The 10,062-nt window shown below is 31.4% G+C and overlaps 1 long non-coding RNA gene across 4 annotated transcripts in view; it reads left to right on the top strand.

The window, feature by feature from the left end:
- The first annotated feature begins 5,006 nt into the window (after positions 1-5,006).
- The window catches only part of LOC133177161 (uncharacterized), a 32,351-nt gene continuing 27,295 nt past the window's right edge, over positions 5,007-10,062 (top strand). For all 4 annotated transcript variants that reach the window (XR_009719622.1, XR_009719623.1, XR_009719624.1 and 1 more), the window contains exons 1-2: positions 5,007-5,342; positions 7,832-7,960. This is a non-coding gene — a long non-coding RNA (uncharacterized LOC133177161). The remainder of the gene's footprint in view (positions 5,343-7,831; positions 7,961-10,062) is intronic.

Below are 10,062 nucleotides of genomic sequence, written 5' to 3'. Positions count from 1 at the left end.
AAATTATCAATTTATTACTAGTTTTTTTTTAAATTGTAGCCATCGATATCTTTAAATCCATAATTGTATGAATTATTATTGATATTGCAATTGTAATATACGAGGGTTGTCCGGTAAAATCGTGGACAAAGCGTTTTTCTCAAAAAATAATGGGAGCACTGAGCTGAGATTTTCAGCGGATGTTTATTCATCATATTTAAGTGCATCTTAATTTTTTGGATAAAATAAAGACAAAAATAAAGATTTTACTATGCTTGAATGTGCACAGGGTACGGTCTTACGGCGCACGATAAAAAAAACAGGGTTTCATTTGCGAATACATGGGTATTATTTCGAAAAAACGTATTAAATAGATAAGGTTGGGGTAAAAATTATCCTATTTTTAATCCACTATCTATTATTTCGTCTTTTGTAGAATATCGAGGCATTTGCTTAATTTTTGGCAGTTTCCCGAGCATTTGACATGGGAAAGTGGTAAACGCAACACACGAAAAATTGGCGACGTTTTGTGACGTTACTGCGCACCGGAGAGCAGTTCAGTTTGATTTAGATGTAGCAATGACGCCCTAAGAAACTTTAAATGAGTACAGAAGAAAAAAATATAAAAATATCACTAGATCTTTAGGATACAAGGGAAATGGGAGTTTTCTAAGGGGTAGCTTTTTGATCGTGTCCCCGGGTAGAACAAAACATACGGACAAACAGCTACTGACAATAGCAAAATACGCTATCACTGTAGACCGTCGATATAAGATAGCCTATTTAGTTGAATGATCGTGAGAGTACTGTCCATAACTAACTAATAAATCTTCAGAAGGTCCCATGTATGTGCGAGATTGTGCTCCTCGAATGTTTATGGGGGAATAAAGGGAAAACCAAGTATGTGCATCAATGAAATCCCCGAATTTAAGCGGGGCTTATCCAACTTTTATTTTACAAAAAGGAAACGTGACCCTGCTTTAGACACTTTGACGTTATCATCCGTGCGCCGTAAGGCGATACCACACATAACAAAATGTCTCATATTTTGTTTATTTGAGCAGATATCTTTTGAAATTTGCTATATATATTGATGGAAAATGTACTAAAAAGTAGTGAAAGTTTTAGAACGCAGTGATAATTATTTTCAATCTAGACAACTTGTCCACGATATTACCGGACAACCCTCGTATAATTTCCAATTTTTGGCTGCATTGTGAGTTTGCTATGAGGTCACGTGATATGAAAAATCAATACTGATATGACCTCGGTCATACCAAACAAAACAGACATATAAGCGTTAGGCTCATTAATTTCATGGAAATGGACTTAAGTTCCCTTCTTATTTATTTATTTTTTTTTTTTTTAAAAAGAAAACCTCATTTAAAATTTTCATCCAGGGTTTTTTTCTTTACCTAACGAAAGAGGGCGGGTTTATGACATCAGCAACTGTTATCAGTATGATTTTGAAGAAAGGGTTTTGATTATTGTATAATAATTTACGCTGGCTTGTTTCTACTTTATTTTACGGCTCAGAAAAGAAAGAAGATTAACAGCTTCATATATCAGATGTTGGATGAAATACTTTGAAAATTTGACTTGATTAATTTAATCATTTTGTTAAAATAGATTATGAGTGCCTCAGCGCACTAATTCTTCTATTCCTTCACTTTGTAAATGTTTTAAATTGTGTTTCTTTTGTTTATACTATAAACTAAATAAAAATCAACAAGAGGATAAATGATGGCTTATAAAAATTGTTAACAATGGAATTTTTAAGGGGCAAATAATTACTTTAGAGCATAACCATTTCTCTTTCAGCCGTTTTAGAAGTTTCATATTAGTAGCTACTATAAAAACTAAATAAACTAAAAATTAACTACTATTTTGTATTCTGCATTATCAAAATAAATGCTAGAAATTTTCTTAACATTTATATCTTTAAAAATGAAACATTTTAAGTATAAATTTTGTAGTAGCTTTTTTGATTAAGAATACTGTTTTTCATTCTCTATTTTGGAACCAAAGTCATACTATATTATGTGTAATGATAAATTGCAGAGCTGACATATTGTTCAGTTTTCAAAATAAGAACGAAAATAGCAATTGCAAAAGCTGCTAAAGGACTACAGTAGAAAAGTATTTCATTCATATCTAAATGGAGACATGTAGATGCTGATTTTAGACCAAGGGAAGCACGCAATCCTATAAGCTGATGCACGTAAGACATCAAGATATAAAGGTATTTACATTTTTTCTCTAATAATACCTCAGATGTTATGTAGGGAAAAATAGGATAGTTAAATTATGTCAATTAACAAAAAACCTACACAGCTTTGCTGCAATCTGTTCAATAAAGAGATAGAAATAGCTTCCACGATTTAATTTGTCTTATCTACCTCTACGTTAGAAGTATCATTCTGTGTGTCTCTTAGTGAAGTACATTACTTCAAACTACATAATTATGTTCTGGCTGCTTTTCTTTACGGTAAGGTGAATTAATTTGTTCAATGGTGCTGGGTTATTTCTTAATAAGAATTCTTTGATTGATTGCAAATAAAAAAATCTACCAGATTTGAAAACATATGGCGTGAAAGCTAATTCTTAATCGTTGTTAGCTATAAATGATTATCATAGATATAAAATTTGAATTCCCAATTTCCTTTTTTCCTAAAAAAATAAGTATAAAACTCAATCTAATAGATATAAAAAATCTTATTCTCTGTGAATTTTACGAGGAAAATGAAATTGCTGAAAGCTTTAATTAGTGCACATTATAGTTATAAATGAAAAAAAAAAAATGATTTTTGAAATTTATTCAAGCTTTTCTGTGTTCCCTTGTTGATTTCTACAAAACATGACGATTGCATTGGTAACGAAATTTGCGGGCAACAAGAAAATGATAAACGACCTTTGGAATTCATCAATGGTAAGTATTCTTTTGAAGCAATAATAATATACTATGAATCTTCAAGAAAGCATCTATCAATTTTTTTGTACCCAATATACACAATTTTAAAGGTTACAGTTGATGATTCAGTATTTTATAACTATGGCAAGTGTTGAAATTTGACGATCTACTAGTATTTAATATTGGTGGAAAAAAATAGAAAAAAAAAGGTTGACAAATGGTTGAAAGTATTAATCATTAGCCTAATCCGTTCAGCATTTACATATCGTCCAAGTTTCCACATTTGGTATTAAAGTATCTAAAATTCGGATGATGAAAATAACACATGAACAACTTTTCTACCTTTTGTATGCAGTTAATTTCGGTTGGAAGGAAGTCACCGGCATCTCAAGTTTTGTTCCCTTAAAACTGAGAATCCTTTTATCCATGTAAGGACTAAGTACAAAATCATAAAAATAATATCTGTAACCGAGATTTCCTTGTAAGCAAGTTCCTTGTAACCGAGTTATATTGTATGTTGATACTACAATGTCATTTTCTTAATGATATTTTCATCTTTTAAAATGGAACGTTCTAACAAATTATGAGAACAATAATGATATTCTTACTCAAATATTTATTGTTCTGTTCATTCATATACACCTATTAATGTTCGCCTTTTAGAATTTTCAATTATTGAAAAAAGAAAAAAAATTCCAAGACTAAACGTCCGAAATGATATTATTTAATCTGGAGGCATATTTATCTGACATTAACAGCTTTAAGTGTTAATTATTTATATTACCATTGTTGAATTTCGGTATATCGAACACTGATATTTCGAATAGGAATAGTATTTATATGTCGAAATGGGTTAGAAGTCTAAATCACTATTTTTGTAAATTTTTTAACTTAGATATCTCGAATCTTCGGATGGGTACATACCTCTAATTATTTTTAGAATCGGTAGGAGAAGAAAGTAGTGCAGAAAAAATTACAAGTTCTTTAATTTGCAGACCTGAGTAAAAAAAACTGTGATAAGGTATTAAACTGAGCCTCATACTTGTTGATAAGGAGTATGTTCCCTTGCAAAAAAGCTTGGCAGATGTAATTTATCAAGAAGATCAGCAGAATTATTTTATGTATTATAACACCAGTGAGAAGTCTTGAAATCCCCTACTTTCACTTTCATTTTCAGAGGTTAACGCAGACAGACGCATTTTGCCGGAAAACGAATCTGACATGCCACCTCGAGATTTTAACCAAGGAAAGACAACTTGATGTGCTTTGATTTGAGGGGTCACTCAATGCTGAACGAAAATTAGGGACATTGCTATGTGAAGAAATGTTAACATTGCCGCCTATGGGAAAACAATTAGTGGGCTGTACCCAATATGTGAAGCCTATTGGTAAGAGAAAATTCTCACAGAACTTTACTTTGTTTTGAACTCGGTGTTTACTATCATTTCCAATTGTTTAAATTTATGAAAGAAGCAAATTTTAATTTGTTTATACATATTTTGAAACAAATCGATTTGTTAATACCCCCCCCCCCCCCCTTTTAGGAACAGACAGCTTATGCGCATATCTCCCATTGTGTACACATGTAGCATGTAAATTAAATGTATCGATTCTATACAATTTATTAATTCCGAGCCATTAATAGATATTTAGAAAAGGAACAATTATTTTAGAAGTACATCCACCACTATTGTTTATCATCAATACACAAAAGTTCAGAAATGAGGTCGGAATCAGTATTCAGTGAAGTTCAAGGTCAAAGTGAAAGTAGAATGGCAGTAAGTTATCAACACTGCTTAGTGCAGCTATGCTACCTAATGCAGAGTCTTGCAGCATGTAGGTGATATGCATTTGTCATTTTATGAAAGAGGTAAAGAAAAAAGAGGTTTCCATGCTTTATTACAATATTTGTAAATGAAAACTTTTATTTTCATGGAATAGAATTACATGAACGAGGACATACATGTGCATTTTTTCAAAGAAGTCGGTCAGGCTACAGTTGTGTAGAAGTTAAGCAGTGTGTGTGTGAACATGCACACTAACATTTTTTTTTTTTTTATATTTTATTAACTGGATTACATGTATTTGTCTAATGTATAATTATTGTCAGTTACATGCTTTTTACCTGTATTATTAATTTACATGTAATTTAACAATGCTGAGACTAATCAGTGCAAATTCATAATTTTCAATTGATATCAAATTAAGGGCATCAGGGAATGTTGTAGGATTGTGTGTGTTTGATGTCTGTCTGTGAATGTTTTAGGTGCTTTTTGATGCTGATTAATTATTGCACCATTTTTTAAATTGATTTTTTTTTTAGGTTCATGGTGATACAGGTTAACTTTGAGGTTCATGCAGATGGTGTTTAAAACTATCAGTCAGGAAAAACAAACTCATTTGAACACAGCTTGAGTCTTCATATATAAAATGATGGCAGTGCTTTTAATATGTAAGTTGAATTTTCTAAAGCTTCTTTGTGTGTATGTGTGTGTGTGCGGGAGGAGGGGGGGGGGGTGTTAAAGCTTAGTAAATGTAGATTTTAAATGAATATTTGAGCAATGAAAGTGAACATCAAACTAATCTGTACATGTATGCTATATATTTTACAGCTAATATGTTTTAAAGAGAATTTCAAAACAGTTACATTCATAGTGTCGTGTATGATAAAATATTAAGATTAAAAAATATAAGAGTTGAAATTTCTTTAATATTTGTCAGTCAGAATGAGCGACTTGTAAGGAAATTCAAAACTTTCAAAGTTCTCTTTCATTTTCCTACAAATTACAAAATGGTTACCATGGAAACAAAACATTTTCTGTAGACTATTTATTTGATCTGCTCATGCAAGTATTTTTGTTATTTTATAGTTATAATGAATATTTTAGTTCTAATTTCAACTTTAATTAAAAGTACGGGAAAAGTAACACTACATGTGTAATAAGCAATCCATTATTATGATGTCATTATGACGTCATAGATGAGTGACCTTGCATTGGCGTAAAAATTGCTTTGAAACAGATGAATGTTTACAAGAATATAAGGGCTTATAACTTCTTTATTCCTATACCAATTTTCCTGAATGATGCATCAATGGACAGGAAATAATCAGTACTTTCTATTTTTACTACTTTCGGGGTATTTGTAAACTTAATTTTTTTTGTCAATCATGGAGAAACAATGAATTCAAGGGTGAGGGATATAAAATTTTGTGCAAAAATGCATTGATTTTTTAAAATAAGACAAATGGACCCGTATGAGTGCTTGATTATGATTTTGCTTGATGTATTTAAAATTATGAAAGAGAATAAAAATGGTATAAGTACATTAATAGGCTAACCGATGACTTAAAATTTGGGTGCAGTTGTGGCTAGATGGAAGCATTTTAAAAGAATTTGCATATAGAACTGTGCATGCTGTAAAATCTTTATTAATGATTGAATTTTCCTGAAATTTGGCATAATGTCACTACATAGTCTGTAGTATGACTTATGATGTTAAATGTTGTAAAATCCAGAAAATTCTTTTCATATTGGGTACATACCTCTAATTATTTTTAGAATCGGTAGGAGAAGAAAGTAGTGCAGAAAAAATTACAAGTTCTTTAATTTGCAGACCTGAGTAAAAAAAACTGTGATAAGGTATTAAACTGAGCCTCATACTTGTTGATAAGGAGTATGTTCCCTTGCAAAAAAGCTTGGCAGATGTAATTTATCAAGAAGATCAGCAGAATTATTTTATGTATTATAACACCAGTGAGAAGTCTTGAAATCCCCTACTTTCACTTTCATTTTCAGAGGTTAACGCAGACAGACGCATTTTGCCGGAAAACGAATCTGACATGCCACCTCGAGATTTTAACCAAGGAAAGACAACTTGATGTGCTTTGATTTGAGGGGTCACTCAATGCTGAACGAAAATTAGGGACATTGCTATGTGAAGAAATGTTAACATTGCCGCCTATGGGAAAACAATTAGTGGGCTGTACCCAATATGTGAAGCCTATTGGTAAGAGAAAATTCTCACAGAACTTTACTTTGTTTTGAACTCGGTGTTTACTATCATTTCCAATTGTTTAAATTTATGAAAGAAGCAAATTTTAATTTGTTTATACATATTTTGAAACAAATCGATTTGTTAATACCCCCCCCCCCCCTTTTAGGAACAGACAGCTTATGCGCATATCTCCCATTGTGTACACATGTAGCATGTAAATTAAATGTATCGATTCTATACAATTTATTAATTCCGAGCCATTAATAGATATTTAGAAAAGGAACAATTATTTTAGAAGTACATCCACCACTATTGTTTATCATCAATACACAAAAGTTCAGAAATGAGGTCGGAATCAGTATTCAGTGAAGTTCAAGGTCAAAGTGAAAGTAGAATGGCAGTAAGTTATCAACACTGCTTAGTGCAGCTATGCTACCTAATGCAGAGTCTTGCAGCATGTAGGTGATATGCATTTGTCATTTTATGAAAGAGGTAAAGAAAAAAGAGGTTTCCATGCTTTATTACAATATTTGTAAATGAAAACTTTTATTTTCATGGAATAGAATTACATGAACGAGGACATACATGTGCATTTTTTCAAAGAAGTCGGTCAGGCTACAGTTGTGTAGAAGTTAAGCAGTGTGTGTGTGAACATGCACACTAACATTTTTTTTTTTTTTATATTTTATTAACTGGATTACATGTATTTGTCTAATGTATAATTATTGTCAGTTACATGCTTTTTACCTGTATTATTAATTTACATGTAATTTAACAATGCTGAGACTAATCAGTGCAAATTCATAATTTTCAATTGATATCAAATTAAGGGCATCAGGGAATGTTGTAGGATTGTGTGTGTTTGATGTCTGTCTGTGAATGTTTTAGGTGCTTTTTGATGCTGATTAATTATTGCACCATTTTTTAAATTGATTTTTTTTTTAGGTTCATGGTGATACAGGTTAACTTTGAGGTTCATGCAGATGGTGTTTAAAACTATCAGTCAGGAAAAACAAACTCATTTGAACACAGCTTGAGTCTTCATATATAAAATGATGGCAGTGCTTTTAATATGTAAGTTGAATTTTCTAAAGCTTCTTTGTGTGTATGTGTGTGTGTGCGGGAGGAGGGGGGGGGGTGTTAAAGCTTAGTAAATGTAGATTTTAAATGAATATTTGAGCAATGAAAGTGAACATCAAACTAATCTGTACATGTATGCTATATATTTTACAGCTAATATGTTTTAAAGAGAATTTCAAAACAGTTACATTCATAGTGTCGTGTATGATAAAATATTAAGATTAAAAAATATAAGAGTTGAAATTTCTTTAATATTTGTCAGTCAGAATGAGCGACTTGTAAGGAAATTCAAAACTTTCAAAGTTCTCTTTCATTTTCCTACAAATTACAAAATGGTTACCATGGAAACAAAACATTTTCTGTAGACTATTTATTTGATCTGCTCATGCAAGTATTTTTGTTATTTTATAGTTATAATGAATATTTTAGTTCTAATTTCAACTTTAATTAAAAGTACGGGAAAAGTAACACTACATGTGTAATAAGCAATCCATTATTATGATGTCATTATGACGTCATAGATGAGTGACCTTGCATTGGCGTAAAAATTGCTTTGAAACAGATGAATGTTTACAAGAATATAAGGGCTTATAACTTCTTTATTCCTATACCAATTTTCCTGAATGATGCATCAATGGACAGGAAATAATCAGTACTTTCTATTTTTACTACTTTCGGGGTATTTGTAAACTTAATTTTTTTTGTCAATCATGGAGAAACAATGAATTCAAGGGTGAGGGATATAAAATTTTGTGCAAAAATGCATTGATTTTTTAAAATAAGACAAATGGACCCGTATGAGTGCTTGATTATGATTTTGCTTGATGTATTTAAAATTATGAAAGAGAATAAAAATGGTATAAGTACATTAATAGGCTAACCGATGACTTAAAATTTGGGTGCAGTTGTGGCTAGATGGAAGCATTTTAAAAGAATTTGCATATAGAACTGTGCATGCTGTAAAATCTTTATTAATGATTGAATTTTCCTGAAATTTGGCATAATGTCACTACATAGTCTGTAGTATGACTTATGATGTTAAATGTTGTAAAATCCAGAAAATTCTTTTCATATTGGGTACATACCTCTAATTATTTTTAGAATCGGTAGGAGAAGAAAGTAGTGCAGAAAAAATTACAAGTTCTTTAATTTGCAGACCTGAGTAAAAAAAACTGTGATAAGGTATTAAACTGAGCCTCATACTTGTTGATAAGGAGTATGTTCCCTTGCAAAAAAGCTTGGCAGATGTAATTTATCAAGAAGATCAGCAGAATTATTTTATGTATTATAACACCAGTGAGAAGTCTTGAAATCCCCTACTTTCACTTTCATTTTCAGAGGTTAACGCAGACAGACGCATTTTGCCGGAAAACGAATCTGACATGCCACCTCGAGATTTTAACCAAGGAAAGACAACTTGATGTGCTTTGATTTGAGGGGTCACTCAATGCTGAACGAAAATTAGGGACATTGCTATGTGAAGAAATGTTAACATTGCCGCCTATGGGAAAACAATTAGTGGGCTGTACCCAATATGTGAAGCCTATTGGTAAGAGAAAATTCTCACAGAACTTTACTTTGTTTTGAACTCGGTGTTTACTATCATTTCCAATTGTTTAAATTTATGAAAGAAGCAAATTTTAATTTGTTTATACATATTTTGAAACAAATCGATTTGTTAATACCCCCCCCCCCCCTTTTAGGAACAGACAGCTTATGCGCATATCTCCCATTGTGTACACATGTAGCATGTAAATTAAATGTATCGATTCTATACAATTTATTAATTCCGAGCCATTAATAGATATTTAGAAAAGGAACAATTATTTTAGAAGTACATCCACCACTATTGTTTATCATCAATACACAAAAGTTCAGAAATGAGGTCGGAATCAGTATTCAGTGAAGTTCAAGGTCAAAGTGAAAGTAGAATGGCAGTAAGTTATCAACACTGCTTAGTGCAGCTATGCTACCTAATGCAGAGTCTTGCAGCATGTAGGTGATATGCATTTGTCATTTTATGAAAGAGGTAAAGAAAAAAGAGGTTTCCATGCTTTATTACAATATTTGTAAATGAAAACTTTTATTTTCATGGA

The sequence above is a fragment of the Saccostrea echinata genome, unplaced genomic scaffold (genome assembly GCF_033153115.1).
Source record: "Saccostrea echinata isolate AGI-Se365-2 ecotype Australia unplaced genomic scaffold, CSIRO_AGI_Sech_v1 ptg000088l, whole genome shotgun sequence".
NCBI lineage: Eukaryota > Metazoa > Mollusca > Bivalvia > Ostreida > Ostreidae > Saccostrea > Saccostrea echinata.
The sequence above is the reverse complement of the archived record's forward strand: the minus strand, read 5'-3'. Positions and strand labels throughout refer to the sequence as shown.